The 15,893-nt window shown below is 38.6% G+C and overlaps 1 protein-coding gene across 14 annotated transcripts in view; it reads right to left on the reverse strand.

Moving 5' to 3' along the window:
• Positions 1 to 15,893, reverse strand: part of LMNTD1 (lamin tail domain containing 1) — a 431,818-nt gene that overhangs the window by 216,634 nt on the left and 199,291 nt on the right. The window lies entirely within an intron of this gene.

Genomic DNA, 15,893 nt, shown 5'->3' on the forward strand with positions numbered 1-15,893 from the left:
ACCACGACCAGATTCACAGCACATACAGACAAAGACTCATCTTTTTGTAGCAGGGCCTGAATCCAAAACAAAAGCAATCCACAGTCCTCACCTGACTGTACAGCGCATGGAGCTGGAAAACAACTCGTAGATTATTTGTGTGACTCTCTCCTTCATTCTCAGAGAAGTGAACTAAGGCAGGTCAGGCTGACTCAGGTAACATTAGGAAGCATACGTTATTAACTATGTCGTGGTATGTAAAGGATGAACTAGACATGGTATTGTTAAAAGACTTTACCTTTTAGAGGGGATGGGAGACAGATGAATAGTGAAATTCTACATAATGTGATGAGTGAAGAGATCCAGGTTTTGTACAGAATGCTGGGAAGCCAAGGAGGTGTGCCAGAGAAGTAGAGAGAAGGTTCCCTTGGCTGCAAGTAGTAGAAATTCAATCCAAGACAGCTTAATTTTCTGTGCCCACCCTTGATGGTGGGGAAGGTGTGAGGGGATTTGTTAGTTCACTCTATGCTTTGCTTCTACGTCTGCATCTTGCTCCCTTTGGCATTAGTAACCTGGTGCCAGATTGCCTATTTTATGACTAACTCAGAAACCCCATGGAAAGCCACTCCTACAAATTTCTCAAAGCTCCATGCAGGATCTGCCATTGGGCTACGCAGCACTCTTCCCCCATCTGCATTTCAGGGGCATCCCTGGCTGGGTCCCTACCTCCAATTGCTCTTGAAACAAGATATTCGGCTCTGGCATTTCTATTAGATAGGCAAGTGAGAGGTTTCCTTCTCTGTTTATAAAAATCAAACAAGGTCAAGGTTTTATGACACCATTTATTCACTCAAAGTTCAACAAACATTAATTGAGCCAAGTCTTGTAGGAGCCAACGCTGGCATGGCAGGAGGCGGGGGTGGGAGTGGGAGTCGGGGAAGTTTCCCTACACTACACCAACAAGCAGCTCTCGGACATCAGCTGAGCGTCCTACAATTCAACTCAATTCTGACACTATCTTCCCGGAGGTAGTGTCAGATTCCACAGGTTAAGGGTTCAATCCTACAAAACTGCCGCTCCCCTGAAACAGCTATAGATCAGGGTCCCAATGACCCCTCTCCTCAAGTTCCATTAATTTGCTAGAGCAGATCACAGAACTCAGAGAAACATCTTACTCCCTAGATTACTGTTTTATTTTAAAAGGCTCTAACTCTGGAACAGCCCAGATGGAAGAGATGCATAGGATAAGGTATGTGGAAAGGGGTGCAGAGCTTCCATGCCCTTCCCCCAAATCTCCACATGTTCACCAACACAGGAACTCTCAGAACCCTCTCCTTTTGGGGTTCCACGGAGGCTTCATTCCATGGTCATGATTGATTAGGTCATTGGCCATTCGTGACTGAACTCAACCTCCAGCACTTCTTCTCTCCCTCAAGATCAGGGGGTGTGGGACTCAAAGTTCCAACCCTCTAATCACATGATTGGACTCTCTGGCAACCAGCCCCCATCCTTAGGTGCTTTCCAGAAGTCACTCATTACTAACAAAAGACATTTTTTATTGTTCTCAACACTTAGGAAATTCCAATGGTTTTAGGAGCCCTGTGCCAGAACCCAGACAAAGACCAAATATATATCTCTTATTATAAATCACAATATCACAGAAGGTGATACAGTGGGACACAGGACATGGAAGTTCTGTCCTCTGGGGATGACTCTGATGGGAGGCAGCCTTGCCTGGTGGTTCAGATTAGACACGGGAACCAGACGGCCGAGGCTTGAATCCTGGCTCCCTTTCTGAAACATTAGGTAAGTTACTTTATTTCTTTTAATCTCAGTTTCTTTGTTAAAAATTAAAAATTAAAAAAATAATAAAATGGGAATGATATGGGACACTTCCCTGGTGGTCCAGTGGTTATGACTCTGTGCTCCCAATGAAGGGGGCCCAGGTTCGATCCCTGGTCAGGGAACTAGATACCACATGCCACCACTAAGATCCCGCTAAGACCTGGCAACGAAGATCCCACGTGCCACAACTAAGACCCAGTGCAGCCAAATAAATAAATAAATAAATAAATAAATAAATAAAAATTGGGAATGATAATAGTGCCTATCTCATAGGATGACTATCAAGATTTTAAAAATTAGTCAATGTAGAGTACTTAGAAGAGGGTTAGGCTCATATTGTCATCAACAAAGCCCACTGGGGTCCCGGGGAGGGGGGAATAAGATGGAATCTAGGTGATAAGGTCTTACCTCTTCTTTTGTGCTTGCCTGTAGGGAGCAGAGTGCAGAGATCTTACACCTAATGTGTTGGATTAGAGTTTCCAGCACGGAATTGATGTTCCTGACACCCCAACTTGGAGACACATGGAGAAGCACTGCACACGACCCCTCCGTTCAAGAAGGCGGCAGCAGTCCGTGTGCAGACATGCTGCGCCCAGCGCTTGGATCTGGGGCACCGTGAGCAACTCGCCCTCACGGGACCCTGGAGAATTCTGCCCCTCCCTCCTCAGACAAGAACCTTGTAAAGCAGCCCTGCTGATGGTCTTTGCGGGAGCGTGTGCTCTAGAGCCCGAGCCCACACCTCTCCATTCTTTGATCAAAGAATAAAGCTTTCCTTTGCTTCTCAACTGAACTCGGTCTGGTTCTACTGGCGCAAGTGACACCGGGCAGAAGGACCCTTACTGGGGACTGACTCCAGAGGGTTGGCAACAATAGCAAGTCTAGTAACTATTATTTATTATTATTATCAAGGAGTTTGAAAGAAAGTTAGCTATTAAATCAGCAAAATAATTTTAGATAGTGACAAGTATTGTGAAGGAAATAAAACAGGATTTTGACAGAGAAAGTGATTGTGAAAGTTATGTTAGATTTGATCATCAGAGAAGGCCTCTCAAAGAGGTGATGTTTAAGCTGATTCAAGCAGATCTGGGTAACAGCATTTCAGCCAGAAGGAACTGCATTCCAGCCAGAAGGAACTGCAAGAGCAAAAACCATATGGCAGGATCATGCTTGGCACAGTCTACAAAAAGAAGGCAGGCAGTGTGGCCAATCTAGAGAAAGAGTGAAAGGTGCTGAAGTCAAAGAGGTAGGCAGAGGCCAGATCATAAAAGTCTGTTAAAGACTAGAAGTAGTTTCTTGTTTCTCTCAGTGAACAGATCTTACACAGAACATGGCTCCACAAGGCGTGAGTAGGTGCAAACAAGTGAGGTTAGAGGCTCCCTTCTGTTTTCCCAAATCCCACGTGGAGAAGAAAAGAGATAATCCCCAGCCAAAAAGGGGAGTTGAAGGGTAAGTCTTCTCGCCGCTCCAGGTGGGGTACAAGCAGAGAGGGAGCGAAGGGAGGTTGGTATGGTAGCTGGAGACCGGATCTTTCCTTGTCTGTAGAGGCAGTGTTCACAGTCCACCAGGGGGTCTACGTGTAACAGCAAAAGTGTGGCTTGGAGGTAGCCTGTTGACTCAGGCTGTGCTGAAGAGATGGCTGAGTCCCTCTACAAAGAAGGCAGGGCTTGGGGCAGAGCTGCCCACATACAAGTAACTCACGGATTCTTTTAAAATACAGCAAAAAGCTAATCAAACTAAATTCAAACTTCAGTATTATAATCAAATTTCTTCAAGCTTTGTGATTAAGGCTTATGGAGCTTAATTAATTTAGGGGGTGACCTCCTCCCCGAAAGATTTATTACCAAGTAGTATTTGGGTGAAGATGCTTCAGGTGCCATAAGTAGGGTAATCATATAATTTATCATCTAAGTCAGGACACTTCTGAGAGTGAAAGGAGGTGCTATTAACAATAATCCTAGAACAACAGTATAAGCTAAGATTGTCTTGAACAAACTAGGACCTACTAAGGAATTACATGCCCCTTTCTGAGACAGAGACCAAGGGAAAAACTTGACATTTATTTAAATGAGGTAGGAACAGCCAGCTGCTGGCAGAGCCAGCGTTGGATTTTTCAGATTTGGGAGCCCTGGTTCCAGACTCTGCCTCTTAACCCCATGTCTTTCTGCCTGTCTGCTTTACTCCATGATCCCTAATTTTAATCATTTGCCTCCTTAGTTGCATGCTGTTGGAACCACGGGTCTCAGGTGATAGAGTGAGTTGGCTCACCTTAAAATACTCACTGAGATTGGAACACACACCCCGCTTCCCCAAAGATGCTCAGGAAAAGAGCCACTGAAATCAGAGGGTCCTGCACTCATCCTAAATGGAACTGCAATTCCATGGAATAAAGGAATATTAATCCTGTGTCTGCTGCATTTTATCAACTAGGAGGAGGCATGTTATCTTCCTCAGCCTTGCTTTACTCATTTGAAGTAACGGGAAACACCATGTATTAATTATCTGGGAGGCAGCCCTGTAGTTTAAAAGGTTTAAAAGGCTGTTCTGGGGTCAGATTCCTGGGTTCAGATTCTTGCTTACCACGTGTTAGGTGACTTCGGTGTATTACTTAACCCCTTTATATTTCAGTTTACCCATCAGTAAGGCGGGGACAGTAACACTACGCCAGAGACTGGCCAGTTTTTCACCAAACCCAATTACCTTGCCTTCTGGCCACACACGTAGACTGTATTTCCCAGCCTCTCTTGCCAGTTGAGTGTGGCCAGATGTGCTGGCTGTTAGGATAAGAGCAGAAGTGATGGATGCCACCTTCGGGTCTGGCCAGTACAAACCTTCCAAGGGACACTCCACATTCTTTTTTTCTGGATCAAATCAGAGGATCTAACAGAGGACTCCAAGGCTGCAGGGGATGACAGAACCACAGACTGGAAGGTGTCTGAGTCTCTGAATGACCTTGTGGAAGACCTACTGCCAGGTAGGATCAACCACTTTGGACTCTGTGTAAAACAGAAATAAACCAGTGTTTGTTTTATTGTGTTAAACTAGTGAGAGTTGGGGCGGAGGGTGTTTATTAAAGCATCCTGAATTATCCCAACTAGTATAAACTCCTACCTCACAGGGTTACTTCAAGCACTAAAGTATCCATAAAGTATTGGTGTAAATGTGCTCTCAGAACATAGAAGGAAAAGTATCTCCATGAATCTCTTTTTCCAAATTCTTTGTTACAGCCAGAGGGTAATGTAGATCTCATGCGAAATCATTGTTCTCCATGTAAAGCATCTCATTGTGATTGACAACACAGCCTATCGGTACACAAAAATGGGTGAAAGCAGATTATATAAAATGAGGAGACCAGCAGGGAGGAAGGGCAAACGTGACCTGGGGTCAAAAGTCTGTGCTCCAAGGCTCCCCTCATCCTTCCCAGAGCCCCCAGGACCTCGTCTGCAGTCAGGGCTATAGGATCTCCCAATGTGACTGCACAGCCTTGCTGAAGATTTAAACCTTTGGGATTATTACAACCCATTGTCTTTCTTTGGGGTAGATTCAGGCTCGTTGGTGGTACCCTGTGACTCCTATAACAAGTGGGCTGAGAGAGGACTTTAAAAGTTAGAAAACTGATTATATTATATGGAATCAGAGATGTATGCTTAGAAATGGAAATTATTCTTGAGAGATGTTTAGATTTTTCCTTTGAAAATCTTTTATTAATGCTATAACGTCCAAGTCCCAGAAAAACTCCAGAGATACAATTCAGCAAGTAATCAATTAGGATTCTACCCAATAGGAAGATTTTGAACAATAGAAAGACTAGTGACTTGATAGCTGACTTGTCTATTTAGTTGTTTCTACATACCCTGCCAAGTTTTCTCTAGACTAATATTGGCAAATAAATCTCTTAAAACTTGATTTTATATTTTTCCAGTTCACCTTCAAGCTCTTGAGATGTTGTGCTCCAACATCATCACTCACCATCTTGTATCTCTAACGATATCACAAATCTTTTTTATGATATAGCATTGTCAGCAGATATACTGCTTGATGACACAGAGACTACTTCGTAGCCTTGTAGATAAATAAGCCTATCGGTTCACAGATATTCATATACCCTCAGAAACCCCTCGTCATTGGAAATTTTCCAGTGTACCAAAATGTGTCTGAAGTAGGAAACGCCCAGAGAAAAAGCCCATTATAAAAGCTCATAACTATCCTACAGATATAATCCCAAGGAAGCCATGGTCACTTGGCTCAGTCCCAGAAGGCTGTTACATTCAAAAAATTATAATTCAGATAGGACGTCCGATGTTTATGTACACATTTCAACATCTTTAAAGAGGATACAAGTACGTAAACAACAAAGCTCATTAAAATCCTCTCTTTCCCTATTTTATAATGCCTCAAGCCTCTGGAAGCCTTCCACTTTCCTTCCTCAGAAGAACTGATTATGTTTCTACATCATTCCTTCCAAAAGTTCATCATTTCTTCCCAGAGTCCCCTACCAAAGGATATATACATTGTCTACAGACCCCTGGACACGAGGGCTCTTCTATGCTTTTCTTTACTTTCAAAAACCCATCTGCTTTGCTTTTGGCCTATCTTATCTTCATTCCATCATAAAAGCCCAAAGAATTGCCTGGAATTTGTGGAGCCTTCCTTCATTTGCATGAAAGATAGGGAACTGAGCAGGCCAAGCCAGAACCTTCCTCATATGTTAATTACATTCGTCCCATCACACCTATTAAGTATAAGGCAGTCAAATGATGCCCTAAATGTGTACACGTTGCCTGTACAGGCTCATTTCCAAAGAGCATTCTAATCCAAAAGCAATGCTTTGTAGAAAATGGAGACAACAATTTGCCTCTGGTAAATGATTCAAGAAAATCCGACATGATAGCACCATCTCTCAAAAGGCTTCACCCAGCTGAGCTTTACATGGCATAAAAAGTCCCCGTCTGTCGCCTAGTAAAAGAAGAATAGCTTATTCTCCTACTGGGACTAAATTAAAAGATGCAGCCATTCCATCATATTTAGCAGCACTGCTATATAACACACAAAAGCTTCTGCGGCACTGATTGAAAGGAGAAAATATCATCTGGCTGGTAGAAAGGATCTGTAACTAAAACAAAAGTATTCTCACCCTTGACTAAACATTTACTGTCAACAATCTGTCTTCTGTATGTGCCCGGGAAAACAACACTCCCAAACACGCAAAAACATAGAACACAAATGTTCTATTCATAATAAATCTGCTTTAAGGAATGATTACCTAGGAATAATTTTTTTTTTTTTACCTTTTAAGCTAAATTCTTTATAAATGAACATCGGGATAAATGTACCTCCCCCAGTAGAGGAGGTCCACAGGCCACTTATGCTGCTGATTTTCAAAGGAGAAAAAAAGAAAGGAAGAGGGATGATGTTCTTAGCCCTTATCATGCTCATTATGTTGTGCACTATTTCTACAAATAGGTTTCATTGATACAAAATTAACTGTCTAGGATTTTTACCCTAGGCTTCAACTAAACGAAGGGCATAGGCCTGATTTTCCTCGTGCATGTGTAAGAGCCTTGCTGTGGACAAGGAATCTCTTTGTACCTTGATTTTCAAAAACTGGACCAAGTTCATCCAACATAGCTGTTGTTTACAACAACACGGCTTCTCTTTGGATTTTAAGTCTTATTTATGTGAGATCCAAATGTTGGGTAACCTCGGATAAAAGACTTGTCTTACTTGTAACAATATAAAGAAAATGTTTCTTTGAACAACAGATAAACATTTTTTTGCTTTACTTCTTAAGCTGTTAGTACCTGCAAAGAGGAGAAATTCCGATCTAACATACGTTATTATTACTTACACAATGTTATATGTCAACTGTATCTCAACAAAGCTGGAAAAAAATGTTAATGTTTTTGCTATTTAGGAAATCGTGATTATAATTTATAATTATTTCAGTTAAAATGTTTCTTATACATTGTCGAAGTGTTTTCTTTGCGAAATAAATCAGGAAAGAAACAGAAAAAGCTGTGATAAACCAATTTCATGAATATTGCTCTAATTTTCTTATTTTCCAATAGCTTGAGACAGTATTCCAATCTTATTCATTTCCCTTAATGTTAACTATTTCTATATAAAATGGGGAAGTTGTTTGTTACAGGTAAAAGAGAAGAATCTAATTATATATTGTGCTTAATAACGTCTTAATTTTGAGGTTTGCTATTCTGTAACCCTCTTTTTCATGTACCATTTAAAACTCCTTAATATTTTTTGTGAGCCTTTTAAATCACATTATCTGATTTATTTTTGCTTCTTAGAAAGGAGGGCTTTTACCCATTTATTTTGTTACTTATTGCCCCAGCATGTCAAAATCACACCCATTGATACTTAATAAAATTATCTGAAGATAAATTACAAACCATATATGCTGCTCACATTGTAATGAGATGAACAGAGGAATAAACTTGGGTTATCCCTCCAAGTCCTATATTTGGATTGTGCAAGGCTTCCATTAGAATAGTGGATACAGTCTGGAGCCTCACATGCAAAGAAGAGAGAGGTTTGGAAGCAATCCTGAAGGAAAATGACAAACATGTTCAATTATTGGAAAATGGACCAGATGGGGAAAGCAACTGCTCTTGCTTACTGTAGAAAAGAGTTTGTTCACACATGGTTCCCAAGCACATGAAGGGTAGTTATCAAGAGGAAGATAGTTATTCATCCTCCTCTCCTCCCTCTCCTCTCTTTCTCGAAAAGACTCAAGAAAATATTTACTGAAAATAATTGTATATAAATTTTTTTAAAAAATGTTTTGACCAGAGGCTGAGTCAGGTCAAATTTACCACTGGCATTTTTTTAATAAATTAAAAAAAATTTTTTTCACTCTTTTCAAAAATTTTTTATTTTATATTGCAGTATAGTTGATTAACAATGTTGTGTTAAGTTTCAGGTGTACAGCAAAGGAGTTCAGTTATACATATACAACTATCTATTCTTTTTCAAATTATTTTCCCATTTAGGTTATTACAGAATATTGAGGACAGTTCCCTGTGCTATACAATAGGTCCTTGTGGGTTATCTATTTAAATATAGCAGTGTGTCAATCCCAAACTCCCAATCTATCCCTCCCTCCTCTTCCCCCGGGTAACCATAAATTCGTTCTCTAAGTCTCGGTTTCTGTTTTGTAAATAAATTCATTTGTATGATTTTTTTTTTTTTTAGATTCTGCATATGAGCAATATCATATGATATGTGTCTTTCTCTGACTTACTTCACTTATTATGATAATCTTCAGGTCCATCCATGTTGCTGCAAATGGCATTATTTCATTCTTTTAATGGCTTAAAATTCCATTGTGTACATGTACCACATCTTCTTTATCCGTTCATCTGTTGATGGACATTTAGGTTGCTTCCATATCCTGGCTATTGTAAATAGAGCTGCAATGAACATTGGGGTGCATGTATCCTTTCGAACCATGGTTTTCTCTGGATAAATGCCCAGGAGTGGGGCTGCTGGATCATATGGTAGCTCTGTTTTTAGTTTTCTAAGGAACCTCCATACTGTTCTCCATAGTGGTTGTACCAATTTACCTTCCTACCAACAGTGCAAGAGGGTTCTCTTTTCTCCACACCCTCTCCAGCATTCGTTGTTTGTAGACTTTTTGATCATGGCCATTCTGACTAGTGTGAGGTGATGCCTCATTGTAGTTTTGATTTAGTTGCAGGATACAAAATTAATACACAGAAATCTGTTGCATTTCTATACAGTAACAATAAAAGATCTGAAAGAGAAATTAAAGAAACAATCCCATTTACCATCACATAAAAAAGAATAAAATACCTAAGCATAAACTTACCTAAGGAGGCAAAAGACCTGTACACTGAAAACTATAAGATGCTGATGAAAGAAAGTGAAGATGACACAAACAGATGGAAAGATATACCATGTTCTTGGACTGGAAGAATCAATATGTCAAAATGACTATACTATGCAAGGCAATTTAAGATTCAATGCAATCCCTGTCAAATTACCAATGGCATTTTTTACAGAACTAGAACAATAATATCTTAAAATTTGTATGGAGACACAAAAGACCCCAAATAGCCAAAGCAATCTTGAGAAAGAAAAAGGGAGCTGGAGCAATCAGGCTCCCTGACTTCAGGCTATACTACAAAACTACAGTCATCAAAACATTATGGTACTGGCATAAAAACAGAAATACTACCAAATGTAAAATAGATAGCTAGTGGGAAGCAGCCGCATAGCACGGAGATCAGCTCGGTGCTTTGTGACCACCTAGAGGGGTGGGATAGGGAGGGTGGGAGGGAGGGAGATGCAAGAGGGAAGAGATATGGGAACATATGTATATGTATAACTGATTCACTTTGTTATAAAGCAGAAACTAACACACCATTGTAAAGCAATTATACTTCAATAAAGATGTTAAAAAAAAAAAAAAGAAATATAGATCAATGGAACAAGATAGAAAGCCCAGAAATAAACCCACGCACTTATGATCAATTAATCTACGACAAAGGAGGCAAGACTATATAATGGAGAAAAGACAGCCTCTTCTATACATGGTGCTGGGAAAACTGGACAGCTACATGTAAAAAAAATGAAATTAGAACATTCTTTAACGCCCTACACAAAAATAAACTAAAAATGGATTAAAGACCTAAATATAAGACTGGATACTATAAAACCCTTAGAAGAAAACCTAGGCAGAACACTCTTTGACATAAATCGCAGCAAAATCTTTTTCGATCCGTCTCCTAGAGTAATGGAAATAAAAACAAAAATAAACACATGGGACCTAATTTGTTTGCTTTTGCACAGCAAAGGAAACCATAAACAAAACAAAAAGACAACCCACAGAATGGGAAAAAATATTTGTAAATGATGCAACCGACAAGGGATTAATCTCCAAAATATACAAAGAGCTCATGCAGCTCAATATCAAAAAAACAAAAAACACAGTCAAAAAAATGGGCAGAAGACCTAAATAGAAATTTCTCCAAAGAAGACATACAGATGGCCAAGAGGCACATGGAAAGATGCTCAACGTCACTAATTATTAGAGAAATGCATGTCATTGGCTTTTTATACTTCTTTACCAATTCAGCAACCTCAATCTTCTCATTCTGTAAGTCACCAAAGACTCTTGCTATTTTTTTTTTGCCTTCCCTATCAAATCTGTCTCAATAAAAGATCTGATAAAGTAATTCGTATTACGGTAAGTAACTCAGATTAGTAACACTTAAACATATTACTCTTCAAGGCAATGAATATTTTTAGAGCTCTCACTGAGAATCAGGCTTTTTTTGTACATACTATCCAAAAGCTTCCAGAGCTTGTTTTTCTTTAGCCATTTTTAAAATTGAAAGATAGCTAATTTACAATGTTGTGTTAGTTTCAGGTATACAGCAAAGTGATTCATGTATCTTCTTTTTCATATTTTTTTCCATTATAGATTATTACAAGATATTGAATATAGTTCCCTGTGCTATACAGTAGGTCCTTGTTATTTACCTGTTTTATATATAGCAGTGTGTATAAGTTAAGTTCATATGTATATGAACTTCCTGTTGCCTGAGGAGCTCTGAGGCCAGGATGAAGCATCGTGAAGTTCTCTGTGGAGTTAGGAGGACCACTGCTTCTACTTGTTTCCTTGATTTGTATGTGTTCTGGGCAAGAGCCAGTGTTGGTGGAATGTAGCTGTTTTAATTTTGGGGCTATGGCTAAAAGAACACTATTTTATAAAGATGAATTGGTAGGTCCTGTGAATTATTTCTGGGAACTGGATGTCTGGCAATTGAAGTGCAACCAGATGAACTTGAATTTGATTATCCTGTCAATTTGGAATTGAAATACAGGTTTTCTATGATGGAGCTGTCATTCATTCCTGGCTTACCTATAAACCAAAGAATTTCTGCTGAACTCCATCTGGAGTGTACAGTTTCCAGCTCCTGTGTCGCATCTGATGGATCCTCTAATAACACTGAAAGGATTAATCAAATCCCCACCTGCTCAACACTGGTTCTTGATACAATACAGATACCGGGCTATGCCCACTTCAGAGAACTCTGGTCAATGTCTTTCTATGGACCACACAATTACTCCCTTCCAAGGAATTTGACTCTTCCTTTCCTCTATGAACTTTAGAAGCTTGTGCTCTTGGACATCCAGCAGCAACACAGAAGTAGCCCAATTTAATGATGTCATGTGGCATTTCATTTTTATATATTTACATATTTTTCATTCATATTGTAATCCCCTTAAGAAGAGGCCATTTGTGTTTTTAACTTTCAACATGGCCAAAAACCATTAAATAAAACTTGACATATTTTATTGTTTAAAAAAAATGAGCTTGGTTTTTAGAGGCAAACTTGCCTACATTTGAAAAGAGAGAGAAAGCCTTGAGTCAAAGGAGCATAACCTTTGTTGCTATTTAGCATATATAAAGTGGTCATGAAAATACTGAATGCTACACATGTTTCCCCATCTATAAAAGCAGTATTCTTAACCTCACAGATTAAATGGTTAAATGAAATGATGTATGTAAAATGTTGATTTTGCTGTTATTGTTTTTAATCTTGACACCACCTTCTAGGTTCAGAAACACTTAGAAGAATATATGTGACCTTTCTGTCCAAAAAGTCAACACGGGAAAAGGAAAAGAGAATGATGCAAGCATAGGTAAGTTTTCCTAACAGGCAAAGTAGGATTATAAAAGTACATATAACAGTGACATTAATAGTAAATACCATTTTAAGCACTTGCTAGGCGCCAAGCACTATGCTAATTGCTTAAGATTATTTTCTTGAATCCACACAAATCCTAGGAAATAAACATTATTCCCATTCCCTTTTTATAAATCAGAGTGACTGAGGCTCAGTCCCCAAGGTGACACAGCTAGTAACTGATGGGGCTGGGATTAAACTCAAACTGTCTGGCTGCTTAGTCTATACTTAAGTGTACAGTTTCCTTTCCCTGGATCTAATGCTCAGTAAACATATATCACCCTCTGTTACTACTCATCTCTGATGTGATTTAATTAATTGGATTAAGATATATGTATTTTCTGAGCACTGGACTTTGAATACTATGTACAAGTTTAATTAAAATAAGTTGTCTTGATTTTATTTATGTTGTCTCTTTGAGTGTATAGCTACATTATTATTTTTTAAACAAATTGAAACTTACAGAAAAATTTCAAAAACTGTATAAAAACTTTTATTTTCCTGAACTAATTTAACAGTTTGCTGCTGATATGATATGATGATCCCCAAATACTTTATTGGGAATTTCCTCAGGTAAGGTTATTCTCCCATACATAATCACAATAAACCAACAAACTAAGGAAATTACATTGATGCATTACAAAAAACAAATCTCCAGACCCCATTGGAGTTTTGCAAATTGTCCCAATAATTTCTTTTAAAGAAGAAGGATCCAGTCCAGAATCACATGCTGCATTTAGTTGCCATGTCATCTAGAGAGTTCCTCAGTCTTTCCTGGATTTTCATAATCTTGACACTTATGAAGATTCTAGGTGGTCCATTATTTTGTAGAATACTCCTCAGTTTGGGTTTGTCCAATGTTTCCTCCTGATTAGATTTAGATTCTTTGGCAGGAACATCACGGAAGTGATGCTGTGTTCTTCACATTGCATCCTATCCATGTCTACTTGTCCCGTCACTGGTGATGTGAAATCAGTGATTAAGGTGTCTGCCAGAATTCTCCTCTGTGAAGCTACTCTTTTTCCCTTTGAAATTAATAAGCATTTTGTGGAAAAGTACTTTGAAACTATATAAATATCACATTCTTTATCAAACTATCAACTTTTTCATTTATTTATATCAGTATGGACTCATGGATATAAATAACTAATGGATTCATTAGTTTTAATCCATTACTATAAATATTTATTCTGATACTCAAATTGTCACAGGTTTGGCCTGGGAGCTCCTTCAATCTGGTCTATGTCCTTTTTTTACTTTTAAATACGACTTTTTTAAAGAGCATTTCAAGGTTCACAGAAAAATTGAGGAAAAAGTTCAGGGATTTCCCACATACCCCCTGCCCCACACATGCACAGTGTCCCCTATTATCAACATCCCTCCCCCGCAGTACATGACTGTCTATGTCCTTTTGACATGTCTCCATTATTCTTTGAGCCCATCCTTGTTTCTGGTACATAAATGTGTGCCAGACTCATTTAATACTTTTCCAGCCCTGAATCTGGGATCAGGCATTTTTTCAAGATGCCCTGGTTCTTTTTAGTAGAGAATGGTACTTAGAAACAGAGATATTTGTGTTAGGCGTACTCCTTATGAATCCATACACATATATTTACTTCTATATCTAGCTCCATACTTTGAAAAGCATGAGTTCAAACAGCTATTTCCAATTCCAATCCAATACCATACATTCCTTCTAGTTTTCTCTTTTCATCTTTGTACTCCCTCTTCATTGACGGTGTGGAACCTAGCTGCCATTATCTTTAATGTATTTCTTATTTGATCAATCCTTCATGTATAACCAATCTCTCATTATTACCACTGTCTGTCCCCTCTGCTGGCACAGATGTCTTCACCCCAAAACTCCAAACCAGGCTCCCCCCCATACACATTCCCCCCTCGCTCTGTTTGGACTGTGACACCATGCTCTAGACATTCTAGTACCACCTTTCCACCCCAATTCCCCTACTTTGCTCAACCCAATTTAATGAAATTTGGACAGAATTGTTTGGGAAGAGGAAAAGAGTGAATGCACAGTCCTTGAACATTTTCATCAAACCACGAAATTCTTTTTATTTGTGGGTTTACTGAAAAAGAATTAGTTCTAAGATAATTCATCCTAAACTACAATAATTTATGTTGGGCTCAGAGTAAGAGAAACAGATTTTATTCTCTCTTTTCTAACTGCAACAGGTAAACATTTCCAGTGGATCTCTTAACTTTTCCTATGAAAAGAACCCTTAAAACCACTCAGCAGGCATAACTCATTCACAGTGTCAGTGGTTCTTAAACTTTTTGGAATCATTGAACACACTGGGGATTCTGAAGAAAAATTTGAATCCTTTCATCACTTAAATGTTTACATCCAGGAACCTTAACTTTGCTTTACTTGTAATAGTTTATTACATACTTACTATATGCTATGGCTCCTCTGACTCTGCTAGATGCTGAGGATACAACAAATTGAAAATAATGCCAGAAGATTCACAGGCAACGTACTACAAACCTCTCTTCTTTATGAAAGGACTTTGGAATACTTCAAGATGACTCCATATTAAAAGGACTTCTACCAAATTCAGAGGGAATAACTGGCACATTGAGTCAGTCGTGCCATTTATGTATAGAAGCAAATCTTAACATATCAACTTCTAAATCATGGATGGGCATAAACATATGAAATATGCTCAACCTCATAAGTAATCAGGAAAATGCACCTTAAAATCACAAGATATGATTACTCATCTAACACATTAGCAAAAATTAAGAGTCTGACAACACCAATGTTGGCAAGATTGTGGATCAATGGAAACTTCTTACATACTGTTTGTGAGAGTCTAAATCGGTACAACCACTTTTGAAAACAATTTGACATTTTTAGTAAAGGTGAAGATATATAAACTATAAAACACCAATTCCACTCCTACTTGCATGTACACCCTAAAGAAAATCACAATATACAAGAATATGTGTAGCAGCATTGTTTGCACCACCAAAACAATGGAAACAAACCAAAAGTCTATCAGTGAAAGAATGAATGAATAAATGTGATGAAATAACATATAGTAGTGAAAATGACTGATCTGCAGCTAAACAACATGGATGAATCTTACAAACATGAGGCTGAGTAAAAAAAAAAATCTGAGAAGTAGTCATGTGGTAAAAATCCATTAATATAAATTTTTAAAAAACTAATCTGTTGTTTGATAATACTTGCTTATATAGTAAAAAGAAAAACCCAAATTCAAGATTGTTATTACCTTGGGGGGAAGAGGCTGAAATCAGATTGAGTAGAGGCCCACAAAAGACTTCAAAGATATTTGTAATGGAATTTGTATTTCT

This window comes from Balaenoptera ricei, chromosome 10, assembly GCF_028023285.1.
Source record: "Balaenoptera ricei isolate mBalRic1 chromosome 10, mBalRic1.hap2, whole genome shotgun sequence".
NCBI classification, from domain to species: Eukaryota; Metazoa; Chordata; class Mammalia; order Artiodactyla; family Balaenopteridae; genus Balaenoptera; species Balaenoptera ricei.